Genomic DNA, 19101 nt, shown 5'->3' with positions numbered 1-19101 from the left:
ACAGGGGGACACTGACTTGTCGGAGTGAGGGCCAGAAGCGAGGCAAGGCTCACTCTATACAGAAGTACCGGCAGTATCCACTATCCCTCTGTTGAGCCCGCCCCCATCCCAGTGCATAGACTCAGCACCACCACAGTTGAGATATCATCAAACTGGATAACAGAGGCTGGTCTGCCCAGAGGATTCTCTGATACTCTGCCTCTCCCAACTTACAGCCCCACCCAAGCCACTTCCAAATGTAGCCTTGGTGAGTCAGGTGCCCCTTGCTGAGCAGCACCTGGACTCATACTGGTGGCAGCTGACCACAGTTTCTGATGCAGCCTTTTGAGGCAACTATAAGCACAGCATCTGTGGATTGTTTGCTGAATCTTAACAGGTGGCCCTGGAGGGACAGAGGCTGGGGCTAAATTTGGCCTACAGATGAATCCCTCTCAGGACTGTGCCACAGGCCACCTACAAATCCACACTAATATGACCAGGAGACTTAACAGGCTTGCTTAGTAAACAGAATCAGACACAGAAAGGCAGCCAAAACGGGAAGACAAAGAAGCAGAAACCATATACGAGAATGTAACAGAGATCCAGGAATAATGGAGTCAAGCAATCTAACAGATGCAGAATTCAAAACACTGGTTATAAAGATGAACTTAGGGGAAGATGAATTCAGTGAGAACTTTAACAAAGAGATAAAAAACATAAAAATGGAAATGCAAATTATAAAAGGGAACTAATCAGAAATGAAGAATGCATTATTTGAAAAGTATAGTAAATAGAATAAAGCGAGTGAATAAAGAAGATTGAAAGATGTATACAGAAGATGGGGAAGCCAAGGATACTCAATCAGAATGGTGAGAAAAAAGAAGCCAAGACTATAATAATAATTTAAGGATCTTATGGGACACTATTAAATGTAAAAATATCTATGTCATATGGGTACCAGAAGGAAAACAAGGCATTGAAGACCTATTTGAAAAAATAATGATGAAAAACTTTCTTTATCTGGTGAAGGAAATAGACATACAACTCCAGAAAGCTCAGGGAGTCTCAAAAACCAGGAACCCAAAGAGGCCCACACCACGACACATCATAGTTAAAATGCCAAAATGTCATCATAAAATAAATAAATATAAGTATAAATAAATAAATAAAATGCCAAAAGTTAATTACAAAGAGAATCTTAAAAGCAGCAAGAGAAAAGCAGTTAGTTACCTGCAAGGGAGCACCCATAAGACTGGCAGCTGATTTCTCCAAAGAAAATATGCAGAACAGAAGGGCTTGGCAAAAAATACTTGACATGATGAAACAGTACCAGTCCACAGCCTAGGGACTGGGGACTCCTGGTATAAAGGGTCTCTGGGCCTCTGGTATATCAGGTGTACCGACTTTTGCACCACAGGGATACCAGAAGAAAAGAGCAAGGAATTGAAAATCTATTTGAAGAACTAATGACAAAAATTTCCCTAACTCGGAGAAGAAAACAGACATATAAGTCCAGGAAGCACAGAGAATCCCAAAGAAGATGAACCCAAAGAGGCCCACACCAAGATACCTTATAATTAAAATGCCGAAGATTAAAGACAGAGAATTTTAAAAGTGGCATGAAAAAAACAGTTACTACAAGAGAGCTCCCATAAGACTGTTGGCTGATTTCTCAACAGAAATTTTGCAGGCCGGAAAGGATTGGCATGAAATATTCAAAGTGATAAAAAGCAAGGACCTACAACCAAGACTACCCAGCAAGGCTATCATTTAAAGACAAGAAAAAGCTAAAAGAGTTCATCACCAACAAACCAGTATTACAGTAAATGTTAAAAGGATTTCTTTAAGACGAGAAGGGAAAAAGAAAGATCATAAATATGAGTGATAAAATGGCAATAATTGCATACCTACCAATGACCACTTTAATTGTAAATGGATTAAATGCTCCAATCAAAAGATATAGGGTAGCTGAATGGAAAAGAAAACAAGACCCACACAAATGCTGTCTACAAAAGACCTACATCAGACAGAAAGATGCATGCAGACTGAATGTAAGGGGAAGAAAAAAAGACACTTCATGCAAAAATAATAGAAAAAAAATCTGGGGTAACAATAGTTATATCGTACAAAACAGACTTTAAAACAAAGGTCGTAACAAGAGAAAAAGAGGGACATTTCATAATGATAACAGGATCACTTTAATAAGAGGATATAACCCTTGTAAACATTTATGCACCCAATGTAAGAGCGCCTAAATATATAATGCAAATATTGACAAATATAAAGGGAGAGATCAACACTAATACAGTAACTGTAGGGGACTTAAACACTCCATTACATCTCAAGTACACATAGAACATATTCCAGGATAGACAACATATTAGCCTCAATAATTTTAAGAAGACTGAAATCACATCAAGCATTTCCTCTGATCACAATGGTATGAAAGTAAAAAAACAATTACAAGAAAATTGAAAACACTGAGGAGGCTAAACAACAATATGGAGGCTACTAAATAATAAATGAGTTAACAACGAGATCAAGGAAGAAATCAAAAGATACCTTGAGATAAATAAAAATGAAAACACAATGACCCCAAGTCTATTGGACACAGCCAAAGCCGTTCTGTCAGGGAAATTCATAGCAATATAGGCCGATTGCAAGAAACAAGAAAATCCTCAAATAAACAATCTAACCTCACACCTAATGGAACTAGAAAAAGAAGAACAAACAAAGCCCAAAGTGAATAGAACAAAGGAAATAATGAAGATCAGCGCAGAAATAACAAGAGTCTAAAAAAAAAAATCACAAAAAAATGAACAAAACCAAGAGTTGGTTCTTTGAAAGATAAACAAAATTGACTCATCAAGAAAGAGGACCCAAATAAATAAAATCAGAAATGAAAGAGGTGTCAACTGACACCACAGAAATACAAATGATTATAAGAAAATACTAATAACTATTATATGCCAACAAATTGGATGGTCTGGAAGAAATGGATAAATTCCTAGAAACATATACTCTTCCAAGACAATCAAGAAGAAACAGAAAATCTGAACAGCCCAATAACCACAAATAAAATCAAATCAGTAATCAAAAAACTTCCAACAAACAAAAAAAGTCCTTGACTGAATGGCTTCATAGGTAAATTTTACCAAACTTTCAAAGAATTAACATTTATCCTGCTTAAACTATTCCAAAAACTCAAGAGGAAAGGCTTCCAATCTCACTTTACGAGGCCAGCAGTACCGATTCTCAAACCAGACAAAAAAAAAGATATTACAAAAAATATATGTGTGTGTGTGCCAATATCCTTGACAAACATAAATACATAAATCCTCAATAAACATTAGCAAACTGAATTCAGCAATACATCAAAAATATCACATACCATGATCAAGTTGGATTTATTCCTGGTATGCAAGGTTGCTTCAGAATCCACAAATCAATTAATGTGATACATCACAAAAACAAAATGAAGGATAAAAATCAGGTAATCCTATCAATAAATGCAGAAAAAGAATCTGACAAAATCCAACATCAATTTAAGATAAAAACTCTCAGCAAAGTGGGAATAGAATGCAATTAAGGACATATAAGACAAATCCACAGCTCACATTTTCAATGGGGAAAAGCTAAAAGCATTTTCCTTTAAGATTAGGAACAAGATAAAGATGTTCACTTTCACCACTTTTATTAAACATAGTATTAGAAGTCCCAGCCACAACAACCAGACAAGAAAAATAAAAGGCATCCAAATTGGAAAGGAAGAAGTAAAACTGTCATTATTTGCAGATGACATGATAGTATAGAGAACCCTAAAGATTCTTCCAAAAATCTATTAGAACTGATCAATGAATTCAGAAATTAATATTCAGAAATCAGTTGCGTTTTATACTTTATACACCAATAACAGAAAGAGAAACTAAGAAAACAATCCCATTTGCAATTGTATCAAAACAATACAATACCTAGGAATAAATTTAACCAAGGAGGTAAAAGGCCTATATTTGGAAAGTTATAAGTCACCGAAGAAAGAAATTAAAGCAAATACAAATAAATGGAAGAATGTACTGTGCTCACAGATAGGAAGAATTAACATCATTAAAACGTCTATACTACTCAAAGCAATCTATAGATTAAATGCCATCCTTATCAAAATACTAATGGTATTTTTCACAGAACTAGAGTAGATAATACTAAAATGTATATGTAACCATAAAAGTACCCAAATAGTCACAGCAATCTTGAGAAAGAACAAAATTGGAGGTATCACACTTCCTGATATCAAACTATACTACAAGCTATACTAATCAAAACAGCATGGTATGGCATAAAAAGAGACACTTAGATCAATGGAATAGAATAGAGAGCCCAGAAATAAACTCACATCTATATGGTCAAAAAATCTATGACAAAGGAGGTAAGAATATACAATGGGGTAAAGACAGTCTCTTCAATAAATGGTGTTGGAAAAACTGGATAGATACATGCAAAAAAAAAATGAAACTGGGCATTTTCTTACATCATATACAAGAATAAACTCAAAATCAATTAGATTTACATTTAATACCCCATTTCATAAAACTCCTAAAAGAAAACATAGGCAGTACACTCTTTGGTGCTGATCTTAGTAATATTTTTTGGATATATTTCCTCGGACAAGAGAAATGAAAGAAAAAATAAACAAATGGGACTACATTAAATTTTTTTTTCCACAACAAAGAAAACCATCAACAAAATGAAAAGAAAACCTATTGAATGGGAGGAGATATTTGCCAATACATCTGATACATCTGATAAGGGGTTAATATCCAAACTTTATAAAGAACTCACACAACTTGACACCAAAAACAAACAAACAATCAAAAAATGATGGCAGAGGACCTGAACAGGCATTTCTCCAAACAGGACATACATATGACCAATAGACATAAGAAAAACTGTTTGACATCGCTAATCATCAAAGAAATACAAATTAAAACAATTTTGCCACACATGTCAGAATGGCTATCATCAATACATCAACAAACAACAAGTATTGACAAGGATATGGAGAAAAGGGAACCCTCATACACTGTTGGTGGGATTGTAAATTGGTGCAGCCACTACAGAAAACAGTATGCAGGTTCCTCAAAAACTTAAAAATAGAACTACCATATGACCCAGCAATTCTCCTTCTGGGTATTTATCTGAAGAAATCCAAAACACTAATTTGAAATGATATATGCACCCCTATGTTCACTGCAGCATTATTTACAATAGCCAAGATATAGAAGAACCCTAAGTGTCGATCAACAGATGATTAGATAAAGATATGATGCATATATACAATGCAATATTACTCAGCCATAAAAAAGAATGAAAGCTTACTGTTTGCAAGAACATGGATGGACCTAGAGAGTATCATGTTAAGTGAAATAAGTCAGGCAGAGAAAGATAAATACCATATGATTTCACTTACATGTAGAATCTAAAAAAAACAAACAAAACAGAAATAGACTCATGGATACAGAGAGCAAACTAGCGATTGCCAGATGAGAGGAAGGCTGAGGGGCTGGGTGAAAAAGGTGAAGGGATTAAGAAGCACCAATTGGAAGTTATAAAATATTGATGGGGATGTAAAGTACAGCATAGGGAATATAGTCAATAATACTATAATAACGTCATGGTGCCAGATGGGTACCAAGACTTACCAGGGGATCATTTCATAAGTTATATAAATGTCTAACCACTATACTGTACACCTGTAACTAATATAATGTTGAACGTCAACTGTAATTGAAAAATAAAAATAAATAATAAAGAAAAAATAAAATTTGCTCAAACTAGTAAGTGGCAGAGTCAGGACCTAAAGCCATGCAGTCCGGAGCCAGCAGGCACATTCTTCACCTCTTGGTCTTCTATGTTTAAACACCCATGTGCCATTGTTTTAGGTAAAGTCCCTATCTTTTCTACTAGACTGTTGTTCTTTTCTTCTTCACTTATACTCAATCTATGATAAGAAGATTGTCTTAAATGCTTTTAGAAGTAACAAAAAAGACGTCCCCCAAATGGCCAGCCTGTGTCTCTGACAAAACAGGCAGGGAAAGGAGCACAAGAAATGTAACAGCAAAAACGTCTATGAAGTAAATTCCTAGAAAATCCATAAGCATATTTTCCTAGAACATTAGTCTTCAAAATTTAATATTCTATGTAATATAGAATTTTAAATAAATTGAGAAAAAAGAGAAAAGTAGCCAGAAAAATAAGATTCATCATTTTTAAAATTACAACACAAAGGGATATCACCATTCAAAATCATACGATTTCCGGAAAGCAGTATAATTATTCTAAAATGATTAATTGGTTACAGGGAACTCTGCCGTAAGAGCTTGATAATCTACTGAAAAAATCAAGCTCGTATAAACTTATTTTATGGCTTATTATATGAACTGACTTTACCCACATTAAGTTACTTGAAGCTTTATTTTACAAGATATTTCTGTAACAACTTATAATTTAAGAGTCAATATAAAAACAGGTCATATATCTTCCACGCCCACATCCCTCATAAAAGCAAAAAGCTTCACCAACAGCATAGTGGAAAGCACCGAGTCCTGAGGCCCGTGTTTCAGTCCCAGGTTTACTTTTAATCAATTGGTATGATGCACCCTTTACCTGAGTTCCTCAAAAACATGTTCTGTAAAAATCTATGATTTTATGTTCAAGATGAAATGACAAAGCTATGGGGGATTTTTGAAAGCATGAGAAAAGAAGCTGTAATGTTAGCCATGCAAGTAATTACTCCTAGCAACACAAGCAAATAAAGAGCAGGAAGGAAGAAACTAACAATGGTCAAGAACCAGCTTTGTTGTAGATACTGTGTTAGGTAGCTTCACATAAACTATTTCATTTAATCTTCACATCGCTCTTATAAGAGACCATAATGCATTCTTAGCAACAGATAAGAAATGAGGTTCAAAGTTGAAACGACTTCCCAAGGTGACAGAGCAATAAGTGGCATAGTAAGAATTCAATCACCACCCCTCATTACTCTTACGGAGAGCATCAATCCTGGCTAAACTTCAATGGCTAAACTTTTGATGGCTAAACTCCAATATTACTTCCTTCTGACTATCTTGTCTCGTAAATGTACACAGCATCCGTTTTCTAAAATGCTTCAAATATAAAAAGCACTTCTCAAAAAGCATTCCCCAATATGCCTCTGTCTACATTTACCTGGTCAAACCTCACCAATGTCATTCATTCCTTCATTCTTCCAAAAGCCATTGGGAGACAGGCCCTGGAGACCAAAAGTGACCTTTGTCCTCAGGGAGCCCACAAGACTGTGAGCATGAGGGTACATTCTTGGACTACAGACTACTAAAGCACAAAATGTCTTCATTATACTATGCTCACCCTACTGACATGAACAGGGCATCCTTGGAATTTAGACCAAGCTGTTCCAGAGGTTCTGTGGAGGCATGAAAGCCCAGGATGTGCTATGTGCTGTAAAGAACAGATCAGAGTCTTGAGCTTGGGTGTATAGCATATCTTTACTAAGGCAGCACAATGTAAATGTATATACCACCAAAATTTTATAACTCAAAATTACCACCATCATCATTACAATTAGATAATTGCGATGAGATGTTAATTATTCTGTTTTCTGAGGGGCAGCTGCAACTTTGCTAGTGTTAAGAAAATCATACTAAGTATCAAAATTCTATCAATTTCATAGACTGAATGTTGGATCCTCTACCACAAAATTAAAAAGAATATATATGATTAATCCAAAAAGCTAAGGCAGGTATAATCACTAAAAATTAACTAGCTTTTAAATTGACCAGCTTTTAATCTGTTATGAAATCTATATCAGACTCAAGAACCTTGTGGCTGATCATGACTTTGCGATGCAAAATCTATCAGAAGAGAGGTACTAGGGTAGCTCTAATATCTTATGACATTTACTAAATTTGCCTAAACATGAAGAAATAATGTTCTGATTGTATATATTCTACTTTAAAGGAAAATATAGTTCAACTACATTTAAATTATTACTCCAGAGTTTGCCAAAAATTTAGATACTTCAAACAGTAACACGTGGCATTATTCTATTAACATATTGAGGCGGCACTGGTAATAGAGAAGAATCTTCAAAGGCCTGCTTGACCTCCACAACCCTGGACACATACAGAATTATTCAGCAGTGATTAACTAAGTATCTCAAGAAAAAGGTAACCCAGTGCTTTTTCTTCCCATGTTACTGTGCATCCCTCAGATGAAACATCCCCAGGGAAGACGCTAACAAAAAGCTAAACTATGTGCTTATTTTCAAGTTAAAAACAAAATGCCCCACAAAAAAACAAGCCTTACTCTACAGGCTTACTTATAAAACAATATGTATAACATGATTATAATATTTTAAAGTATAATATGTACAGAAAAAGGATACATAAACATCAAAATGTATTTCTCTGGAGAAATTAGAGGTGACATTTTTCTTTGTATTATTTAAATATATTCCACATTTCTACAACAAACACTTTGTGACCGAAAAATAAATATTTTAAATAAAAATAAAAGCTTAGTTATTTGAACGTTTATCCCCTAGAGCTGTTAAAAGTTTTAAGAGGTATTCTTGCCTTAAATTCACAACTCAAGGTGGCAGAGTGTTTCAGGCAAGTCTGTAAAATGAATTATTAATATAAAATTAAATGTAGAAAGTAGGAATGTAAAATGATGCAGCCAATGTAGAAAACATTACCATGGTTCCCCCCAAAATTAAACATATAACTACCATATGATCTAGCAATTCCATTTCTAGTACATGCCCAAAAGAATTGAAAGCAAGGACTCAAACATATATAGTTGTACATCAATGTTCACAGCAATGTTATTTGCAATAGCCAAAACGTGGAAAACCCAAATATCTACTGACAGATGCATAAACGAAATGTGGTACTTGCATGCAATGAACTATTATTTGGCCTTAAAAATGAAATTTGAATACATGTTACAATAGGGATAAACCTGACAACATTATGTTAAGTGAAATAAGCCAGAAACAAAACAAAAATTGTATGATTCCACTTATATGAGGTACCTTGATAAGCCAAATTCATAGAGAGAGAAAGAATGGTGGTTACTAGGGACTGAGGGAAGATAAGAATGGAGAGCTACTGTTTGGGATGATAAAACTGACAGAGTTTCAGTTTGAGATGACAAAAAAAGTTCTGGAGATGGATGATGGTGACAGTTGCACAATAATGTGAATGTATTTAATGTCACTAAATTATGTACCAAGAAGTGGTTAAAATGGTTAATTTTATTATATATATTTTACCGTAATTTAAAAAAATCAAGTTAGATCCTATAGGCTTATATTAAGCCTGCATTAATAAACTCAGAGACATATTTTTAAAAATTAACTGCAGTTAACTTAAAAATATTTATTTACAAGTACAATCATAATTCATTAATTCTGTCGTGGGAAGGCAAGTTCACATTAGGGATATTCTGAATGAAACATTTCTAAAAGAGATAAAGCCTTCTTAGAACTTTCGGCACACATGCCAATTCAAACTTGACAAACGAATTGTCATGATGACCAGTTCTTTTAGGGCTTGATTGATAATCATGAAAATGAGTGGTAATTAGCATGTCAGTTATATTACATACCTATTTCCAAAGTACTTCAATAAGATAGTGATTTTTTTTTCCAACCTTTTTTATCCATTATTTTATTTAGGAAATACTTTCTCATAAATTGCATTGATATGTTCAACATGAATTATCACTCTTGATGCATTAATAGATGAATCAATGATTTTTTTTTTCTGTATGGAGATTAAGAGTAGAAAAACTGAAAACAAAAATGCAAGCAGAGGTTAGAAAAGAGTTTAACACCCTCAGAGAGTAACAGGCCAACCCACTTGGATCACCATACTTCCATTGGTGCTTGAAAAAGCATCCTATATTCCCATGGACGTTATTCTGTGTCCATTATTACTACAGGGCAATATCCCATTCCCTGGGATGGGTTTTCCCCGGGGAATGGTACTGTCCCTCAGAGAGCTATGGCATGGAGAAGAAAAGGTTACTATATTTTTACACTCTGAAAGGATATTCACTCAAGAGAACAAACCACAGACCTTCCAGTTTTAGAAATCTACACTTAGAACTGGAAGATTAAAGGAATAATAATAAAGCAAGCAATCTTTTAATTCCTCTAAGAGCACATTTATTTTCCTTTCCCCTAGGAACCAAGAATTTAATGGAGGGTGGGGAGAGGTTTTGTTTTACTGATCCAGCAAAAATATATTTCAATATAGTTACAGAATTTGAAAAACAACAAGAAATGGAGAAAACAGTACAGAAAAACCTTGTTTTTAATGAAATATTCTCAATACTAAACAATATGAGAAATTTGGGGTTGACTTATAAGCATGTGGCGTCCTCACAGATCTCAACATACCATCCCACCACCTTTCTATCCAGAATGTATTTGGCACAAAGGAGACTGATACCACTGATGAGACTTTACAACCCTGGACCTGTTTTCTGCTGACCTAAAAGCTTGCAAAGAAAAAGAGGTCAGAATAGAGTGAGCGACCCTTAGAACTAGTTAACACCAGGTTCGGACTCTTCTGGTGTCACTCTTGAAGCGTGACATGAGACTGTATCATTCTTTACTGTGGAAGCTGATGTTCTCACAGGAAACAGGAAGGACTCAGAATACTGGAACAATCCATTTTAAATGACCAATATGTTCTTTAGCACAGAAGCCATAGCCAGGTTTAGACTGTTTGAAACAGCAATGTCAAATATAAAAAATAATTTTTACACAATGCAAAAATATTTAATTCAATTGAAGCACTTATACGTACACTGAAGATCCCTGACAGAGGATTTTCAATTTTCATAAGCTGGATGGGTGATGATTTTAGTTATCAGTTTAAGTTACCAAGCTGCCTCATAATAGGAATTTATTTATAGTTAATGAGCTATTGATAAAGTCTAAGATGCCTTAAAAACAGAACTAGTGAATGATAATGTGAACAAAATAATAGCATATTCTTTTTCTGATGATGCCCCAATATACCAAGAATGCTGGGAGAAATCATAAAGAACAAAACAATTATGACCTCTGCCTCTGAACAGCTTAAGGTCCAATAGTAAGTCAGTGCCTACTAAATGGAAACCTGGAATACAAATGTAAGTGGAATAACTAAGCAAATGATAGATACAATATGCAAATACACAGTCCATGTGATCTATGTGAATGTGTAAATGCAAAAAATTATGTGCATAAGTTACAACTATATAAAAATTATATATCCCAGAAAACTATCATATGAAATCCAAAAAATCAAATTCTCGGTATTCTAGCAAATGATAAAATGTAAGCATTTCTTCAGTTTCCTGCAGGAACAAGTGTTTTTCACAGCCTTCTTCCTTTTTCACCAATGGAAGTTCCCATTTGAGCACAAAAGATTTAAGGGTGTGGCTATCTTTTCTCTATTTTTGAATACTTTATATTTCAATTATGGGAAAACTTTTAAATAGAGTTCTAGGGTTTGGGGTAAACTTTTGGGGTACAACTTTACTACTCATTACGTTATATATCTATGCTACAGCAAAAGCAATTCAAAAAACATCTCAGGTTACAAAAGAGCCCAATGTTGCTCTTATCTACTTCAATACATATTCTGATGTGCTTTTTGAAACTCAGCAGATGCTACACCACTGATTTAGACATGAAATTTATTTCCCAGATCCAGACCAGTCTATAAGATAGGATAAACCTCAAAATACATTAAAAATATACCCACTTTAAAACTATACCCATTCTATGGTATAAGTACTGCAAAGAAGAAAAGCTTCAGAGATTTGCTGAGGAACACTGATGCTGTTACTGTCCCAGCTGCTAGAACACCTGTTCCCCACTTCTTTTTTCTGCAAGCCAACAATACTGCAAGAATAAAAAGGAAAGGATGTCCTGAATATTTAACAAAATCCACAAAGAATTTCCTAACTTTCACAGGACTCCTTCATTAGTTTTGTTCAAATTCATCATTCACTTTAAGAGGCCACTGTCACTTCCCAAACACCAGTAAGTTACATGACTTGAAATACAATTTACAATAATGGCCCGTGGAAGTAATTCTTTAGCTTCATCCAAGGGGCCATTTTCATTTCATCGCACAGAAGCTTTAGATAATTCTAGGACATAGGGACTCTGACAGCTCATTGTAAGTGAAGAAATAATTCTACTGAAGTCATGAGCTCAGGTTAGAAAAACGAACAACCCATGGCAATAGCATTAGCAATATAAATAAATAAATATAAATAAATAACATATCCAAGGGTGTGAAGCTGACTGTGATCTCTTAAAGAAATGCTTTTATGAGATACTTTTATTTTTAAAAGGAAACCAGAAAAAAATGATTAGAGATAATTTTCTTCCAGTTTTGTTCTTTTTTGCACCAAACACACAGGCTTCACAAAATAGACAATAAAAATAGATAGGCCAACAGGTTAAAAAAAGGATTGAACACAGCGATACTTCATCTTATTTTTCTAATGAGTCCAAGGCTGGAATGGAGGAGCCCAAGTTCAAATTCATTTATAATATCATAAATCTTCTTCTACATGGATCTCTCTAAAGTGATTTTATCTACTAGTCTCCACTATATTAAATGTACCATCTGTGATGGCCTAAAATCAAACTAAAATTCCAGCAGTGGACAGGCAGAACCATACTATAGCCATTCAACAAATGTTTACTGAATGTCCTCTAGGAAAACAGGACACAGAGCAAACACCACCACCACCTGAACACCCAGCAGAACTTATATGGGGTCAGGGGGTCCAGACACATTAACAGATGCTCACCACAGTGCTCTCACGGTGGAGTTTGGATGCTATGGAAGCACCAGAACTGGGAAGTGTCAACTGCCTGAAAAGAAGACAAGCACCTAGAATAGTGAACCACATATATGCCAGGTAAAGGTCTGGTGGAGGAACCAAAAGAAATTTAGCAGGGCTGTAGCCAAAAAGCTTGGACTTTTTCCTAAGAGTAACATGTAATCAGTGAAAGATCTTAAGCAGAGAAATGGCACAATCAAATGTATGTCTGTTAAAGATTATTTTGGCCATATGTACAGACTACATGGGGATGGAGGAGTTCTTAGAAGGAGTCTAAAGTGTCTGTGGTAGGCTAGGAAAGAAAAAATGGAAGCCCACACCAAGGAAATGGAGAAAACTAGACAAGAGACAGGCTCAGGAGGATACTATAAATGACTGAATGGGAGGAGAGGAGTTAGATAAGGGAAAGGCAGAGACAAAGACTATAGACAGGTGCTCAGCTTAAGTGACAGTGAGCTGTAATGCCATTTTCTATGACAGGGAACACATTAAGTTTCAGGGGAAGATAGGAATTATATTCTGGACATTTTAAGTTTAGCTACCTATGGGATATCAAAGTAGACATGTCCAATGGATAGATTTATAAATCTTAAGGTCAAAAAAGACATCTGGATTGGAAATTTGGAAATCTGGCATGAGATCACAGAGGTGTGTAGAATAAAAAGGGAAGAGAATCTTGGACAGAACTCTAAGGAACTCCAACAGCAAAGGGACAAAGATACCCCCTAGGAAAGACTGAAGGAATAGGCGGAGTAGGAAGAAAACCAGAATAGTGTCATAAAATCCTAGGGACCTGAGCATCACACAAAGGGGGTAATACAAGCATCAAAGGCTCCCAAGATACCAAGCAAGGTAACAACTAAGAAATGTCTATTGGATTCACAGAGAATTATTGGTAATCTTAACAAGACTTTCATTAAGGTTGTGGGCAGACGAGGCCAAACTGCAGTAACTTGAAGAGCGTAGGAAAGGTGAAGAGAAATGAGTACAAACAACTTGCTCAAGAAGTTTGACTGCGAAGGAAAAAAGTGGAATGGGTAGTAACTGTAAAATGGGCTGCGGATGAAAGATATATTTTGGGGGATCTTTTTATTTTAAACATGTTCGAAATGTGAAAATGTTTAAATGTTAATGGGAAGGAGCCAGTAGAAAGTTAGAAGAGAGAACATAACTGAGGTGTCTGGGGAAGTAACAAGGAACGGGATCTGAAACAGAGGTGTAGATAAGCTGTAGAGAGGAAATCTTCCATTAAAACACACAAAAAAAGGGAAGGATGGATGTGGATGAAAGTGAGTTTAATTGTTGGGGAGCCAGAATGGTGATTTCTTTCTCTTGCTTTCTTCCTGCCCGCCCCCTTCTCTAATAACAACTTGCTAAGTGAGTGTACAATTTTTATTTTTACCAGCAATTTATGAGGGTTCCAATTTATCCATATCCTCACCAACGTTTACTGTTATCTGTCTTTTTTATTATATCCATCCTAGTGGGTGTGGAGTCATATCTCATAGTGGTTTAATCTGCATCTGGGCACATTCTCTTCTGAGGTCACTTATTTTTTCCCTGTGAAGAAATAGAGAAAGCTTCCTATTAAGTAAGAGGGGAGGTAGCAATAGAAAGTGGATTGGAGGAACAACAATTAAAAAAAGGTAAAGTCTTGAGCAGCCACCAGGGAGAATGAGAAAGAGCACTCATTAGGAAAAGCTAAAGAGATGCTGAGATAGCCCAGCAGAAGTTGGGAGACCATCGTACCCTACCCGTCTGACCTCCTATGAGATTTTTTTTCTCCAGGAAAGACTTGTTGTTTTTTAAAAAACTGATTTAACCAGAATTGGAATGGGAAGCTGCTCAGAGGTTTTTCTCATTTTAAGGCAATGACAGAAGTGCTTCTGAAAAATCCATAGCTCGTGTGTTTAAAATCCTGTAACATACACATTAGAAATAACAGTTTGCAAAGATTCACTCTCCTTGACTGTTGAGAACAAAGCGCAGGTGTTCACTGCAGCAGATCTTACATTAGTACTATAAGGACTTAAGCTACAATCATTAGGTACTAAATTTATCAAACAACAAACTGCAAGAAACACCACACATCTGTCTGCTCAATAACGGGTAATTACTTTAATACATGTCAGATGTTCATATCATAAAGTGTTAAGACTGATAATAAATTTTTACATCCAAAAAAAAAAAAAGACTGATAACAGCTATTATGTATACAAATAACAACCAATTACATAAAAGAAAATGATTTTTGACTTAATCAGTTACCTGATCGGGTACAGATACAGCCAGTCTGGTTTAACTAATTCAATAAGTATACCCCTATGTAATTTTTAAAATTAATTTAGAGATTTATCATTAAAACATGCTACTGCATACAACAGTTTGTGCTCAGGGATCAAATCTTGGGACTGACTTATATGTAAACCAGATTTAAACCCAGGATTTTATGGCACGAGGTGCTAGTTGTTGTTTCAGTTATCGTTTGCTCAGTAATATAACATCCCAAAAACTCAGTGGTTTTTTCTCTCACTTGTGTTTTACTGGACTCAGCTGGGGTTACTCGTGAGGTCACAGGCACTGGGGGTGCTTAACTGGGGCTGAAACAGGCCTCTCTCACATACCTGAACTGCTCCAGATGGTCTTTCTCCACCCAGTTTAATCCAACCCTCTACTATACATGCAGACTGGCTTCTAAGAGAGCAAAAGCTAAAGCTGCCATGCCTCTTAAAAACTATGCCCAGAACTGGCACAACATCACTTCTACCACATTTTACTGGTCAAAGCAAGTCCAAAGGCCAGCCTAGATTTAAATGGAGCCAAAATAGACTCCATCTCTCGATGGCAGTCAAGAATGGAAATGAAGGAATTGCCAGCAGGCATCTTTGGATACACTCTACCACAGCAGTAAACAATATTACTGGAGGTTTCTGCTATCTTACTTGAGCTCGGGATTGAAGCATCAGAGATAGGATAGTCTATTTCCATAACTAGAACTTTTCCGTAAATATTGAAAATAATATCTCGGCAAAGATTTTGCCCCCGTGGAATCCTAATCTCAGAAAAGCCATGGAATCTTTTCTAGAATTGTAGGAAAAACAGACACCATCCTTCAGAAATGGTCTCAGCATAGTCTTCTCTAGATGGAATTCTTCATCTCCTGAAGTCATTTCACACTTTATAATTTATTATGTATGCATGAGTATAATCTCACTTTTTAAAGTGTATCTAACACTAAAATAAAAAAATAAAAGTAAAAAATAAAAGGTATCCCCAGCTATTTGAACTCTTGCTATCCAAAGTCTATCTAAACTGAAGAATTATAGAGATTTGGCTAAGTTCTTCAATACTCAAACTTTTGCATTAGCTCTCCAGACTCAAGAATGATCTAGATTTGGATAATCTAGATCAATTTATAGTATCTCCTACAATGTGAAATTTCACTATCTGAACAGAGCAACACAATATATTTGTATGGTACAAAGGACTTATACTCCCAAAATATTACCTGTTATTTTGATGGCTGTATCACAGGTAATGTACATTCTTCCTTATGCTGCATATTTTCTGAATTTTCTTTCATTCTTACGAAATTTAAAATAAGTCTATATTGTGGACTTAATATACTTGGAAATTTTTAAAAATTAAGTTCATATTGTCAGTCAAACACATAATTGATTTAAATAATTATTTGATTAACTGACCTCCTCTAGGAGGTTTATTTTGGCTAAATGCAGACAACATTCATCATATGTCTCCTGTGCATTCCTCAACATGTACACAATATGAGACGTTTAGATTTTTTTAAACAAGATATTAAATATATGTGTGTGTGTCCTAATGTCCTGCCTAGACTCTAAACTCTTTAAGGGCCCAAAGTTCGTTTCCTATGCATGATTTATTGTTTAATATAGTACACACAGAAGGAACAGCATAATAATAAAGGTCTTTGACTTCCCCTCAGTTGTGTCTTCCTCACTCTTGATTTTCAGATAAAGGAGGACACTATCTTAGACTTCTCAGCATGAGCTGCTGATTATTAAGATGGAGCCAAGCTCTAGCTAAAATATACAGGCACCTTTTAACTTAAAAAAATTTAAAGAATTTTTCTTACAAGCTGAAAACTTGAGAGCTTTGGTTTTTATGGCTGTTTTCTGAAGTTCCCAGAACTTGATCCTTTTGATTGCACACAAAAATCACTGTGGAAGAAATATTTTTAATGACTAATATCCTTCCTCTTCAAGAGAAACAGACTAAAGGGTAGTCTACGTAGAAGTATTAATAGACTGGTATCCACGCAATAGATTAAAAGATATCTACACCACAGATTAACTGTTACGTTAACACAATCTAAATATACAGTTATTCAACTCGGAAAGCAGTTCAAATAGGTGAAATTCACCCAGTGCTCACTTCAGACGGATACTTTCTAAAGTTTAAAGTACACTATAAACTACCATCAAGCAGTTTAATTATTTTTTCATTTCTTTCAACATTATATACCTTGATGTTTTAATGGTATGATCCCACAATGCACAGCAGTTTCAGAAACGCAGTTTTTACCTCCAATGGCTATAACCCTCCCCTCAAAAAGAATAGGCCCAAGACAAATAAGACAATGAATTTGGGTTTAAGTATTATTATAATATTGCTTTATAAAATTGTAATCCCCAGCTGCAAAGAGTTCTGCAGCAGATGACTTCGGAGTGTCTCACATGCAAATAAATATAAACAAAAAGCCACTTACGAAAGCAGAACAGAGCGTGCCTCGATAAATTATATAAAGCAGGTAGTTTATCCGAGGCAGGGCAAGAGAAATGTCATTTCAATCAGTTCACCGCACTCCTGGATAAAGGTCCCTACTAAGTGAATAGCTCTTTGTGGAGTCCGTGTTATGGAGGAAAGGAAAACAGTTAAAAATATGGTTTGTGACACCACTATCCTCTTCTCCAGAGACGAAGGATATGCTTTGATCTTTGAAAGGGCCAAATGAAGATAGGGAGGGTCGGGAGAGGGGGAGTCTCCCAGCAAAACAATGCCGAGAGCTGCGACAGACTTCAGCTAGGACAAGACGCTGCAGCTCAAGAAAGAGAGAGCAGGGAAAACTTTACCCAGCCTCTCCCCACCCTCTTCCTTCTCCCGGGAGGAAGAAACGGTAGCTGAGGTGCTAACGGTGCGGAGCCGGAGACCGGAACCCGCAGCGGGAGGGAAGGAGGGAGAGAGCAGCAGCAACGGGGCACGCCGGCCCGCGGGAAGGGGGAGCAGAGAGGGGCAGAGGTGGAAGCGGCCTCTGCGGGCTGGGGCCTGCGCCCCACTGGCTACCTGGGAGGCCAGGTGCTGCTGCTCGCCGTCCGCCGGGGCCAGCTGCGGGGAGCGCGGCGGGGATCTTGGAAGCTCCGCGGGCCACAGGATCACCAGCAAGCTGCGCGACTGACTGCCCGCCTAGGGGAGTGCAGGAGGCGGGGCTCCAGGGGCTGGCCCGTCGGGTCACGTGCCCCGGCCGCGTCACGTGACGTCGTCGCGGGCCGCTGCAGGCCAGCTCTCCGGCGAAAACGCACACCTTCTTCGCGTTGCTATTCGGCCCTGGGCCCGCGGCTTCTGTAGGAGCAGGCTGGCGGGCGCAGTCCAGCCATCAGGCTCTGCGGAGAGTCGCATTGGAGCCTGGGGACAGCCAAGGCTTTTGTCAGGAAACCAGGGACGCGCGAGGGGCGGGCTCCTGCCGTCCTCCCGGGATGGCTTCGCTGTGGGAGGAAGGAGGGGGTTGACCAGCTGACCCAAGGGACCTAGGACGGAAAAGTGACTGGGAACTCCTCGCGCCCCATAGCGCTCTACCCACTTGATGCTGCCTGGGACTAACGGTCCTGGAGAAGGAGATAATTCGCTTTACTCCAGAGATGTACCCCCTTATACCTACTTATGCATTGGTCAGTCGAAAAGCACCCGAGTAAGGATGGAGGTTAGGGAAGGTGGCAGCTGCGCCAAGAAAGGAGGGTTCGAAGAACATGGCCCAGGTAATGGAAGGAAGTCAGAGGTACCTGGGAAGTTGGCTATCAAGGTTGGGGGAGACCTAAGATGGCAAATGACCCAAATCTTTTCTTATTAAAAATGAGTAAACTGAGGCTTGAGATGCTTCATGCAATTCCAGCTATCGTCTGAGACCAATTCACCTTCATTAAAGTACTGTACAGCTTTCTGAAAAGTCTCATTTGG

General features: G+C 37.0%; 1 protein-coding gene across 5 annotated transcripts in view; it reads right to left on the bottom strand.

Moving 5' to 3' along the window:
• Window positions 1–18342, bottom strand: part of RCBTB1 (RCC1 and BTB domain containing protein 1) — a 52904-nt gene extending 34562 nt beyond the window's left edge. For 3 of the 5 annotated variants that reach the window (XM_016143123.2, XM_016143119.2, XM_036228563.1), the window contains exon 1: window positions 18214–18342. The gene's annotated coding sequence lies outside the window, so the exon portion shown is untranslated. The remainder of the gene's footprint in view (window positions 1–18213) is intronic. The other 2 variants (XM_016143121.2, XM_016143120.2) reach the window with 1 other exon arrangement.
• Window positions 18343–19101: the final 759 nt, after the last annotated feature.

The sequence above is a fragment of the Rousettus aegyptiacus genome, unplaced genomic scaffold (assembly GCF_014176215.1).
Source record: "Rousettus aegyptiacus isolate mRouAeg1 unplaced genomic scaffold, mRouAeg1.p scaffold_m13_p_11, whole genome shotgun sequence".
Taxonomy (NCBI): Eukaryota; Metazoa; Chordata; class Mammalia; order Chiroptera; family Pteropodidae; genus Rousettus; species Rousettus aegyptiacus.
This window is presented reverse-complemented; position numbering and strand designations above follow the sequence as displayed.